The sequence below is a fragment of the Schistocerca americana genome, unplaced genomic scaffold (genome assembly GCF_021461395.2).
Source record: "Schistocerca americana isolate TAMUIC-IGC-003095 unplaced genomic scaffold, iqSchAmer2.1 HiC_scaffold_412, whole genome shotgun sequence".
Classification (NCBI taxonomy): domain Eukaryota; kingdom Metazoa; phylum Arthropoda; class Insecta; order Orthoptera; family Acrididae; genus Schistocerca; species Schistocerca americana.
Genome location: NW_025726140.1, coordinates 106,554 through 107,500, shown reverse-complemented (window position 1 = coordinate 107,500; position 947 = coordinate 106,554). Strand labels below are relative to the sequence as shown.

Sequence of the window (947 nt, the reverse complement as noted above, 5' to 3'; positions counted from 1 at the left end):
GGTTCCGAAAACCAACAAAATAGAACCGAGGTCCTATTCCATTATTCCATGCACACAGTATTCAGGCGGGCTTGCCTGCTTTAAGCACTCTAATTTGTTCAAAGTAAACGTGCCGGCCCACCGAGACACTCACTCAAGAGCACCCTGGTAGGATTGCAACGGGGTCCGCCTCGGGACGCACGAGCACGCACGAGGCGCGTCGCACGCCTTCAGCTCGCCCCACCGGCAGGACGTCCCACGATACATGCCAGTTAAACACCGACGGGCGGTGAACCAACAGCGTGGGACACAAATCCAACTACGAGCTTTTTAACCGCAACAACTTTAATATACGCTATTGGAGCTGGAATTACCGCGGCTGCTGGCACCAGACTTGCCCTCCAATAGATACTCGTTAAAGGATTTAAAGTGTACTCATTCCGATTACGGGGCCTCGGATGAGTCCCGTATCGTTATTTTTCGTCACTACCTCCCCGTGCCGGGAGTGGGTAATTTGCGCGCCTGCTGCCTTCCTTGGATGTGGTAGCCGTTTCTCAGGCTCCCTCTCCGGAATCGAACCCTGATTCCCCGTTACCCGTTACAACCATGGTAGGCGCAGAACCTACCATCGACAGTTGATAAGGCAGACATTTGAAAGATGCGTCGCCGGTACGAGGACCGTGCGATCAGCCCAAAGTTATTCAGAGTCACCAAGGCAAACGGACCGGACGAGCCGACCGATTGGTTTTGATCTAATAAAAGCGTCCCTTCCATCTCTGGTCGGGACTCTGTTTGCATGTATTAGCTCTAGAATTACCACAGTTATCCAAGTAACGTGGGTACGATCTAAGGAACCATAACTGATTTAATGAGCCATTCGCGGTTTCACCTTAATGCGGCTTGTACTGAGACATGCATGGCTTAATCTTTGAGACAAGCATATGACTACTGGCAGGATCAACCAGGGA

At 51.5% G+C, this 947-nt stretch overlaps 1 non-coding gene across 1 annotated transcript in view; it reads right to left on the bottom strand.

The window, feature by feature from the left end:
- The window catches only part of LOC124582377, a 1,910-nt gene extending 963 nt beyond the window's left edge, over window positions 1–947 (bottom strand). The window contains exon 1 of the ribosomal RNA XR_006973929.1: window positions 1–947. This exon is cut by the window's left edge and continues 963 nt beyond it. This is a non-coding gene — a ribosomal RNA (small subunit ribosomal RNA).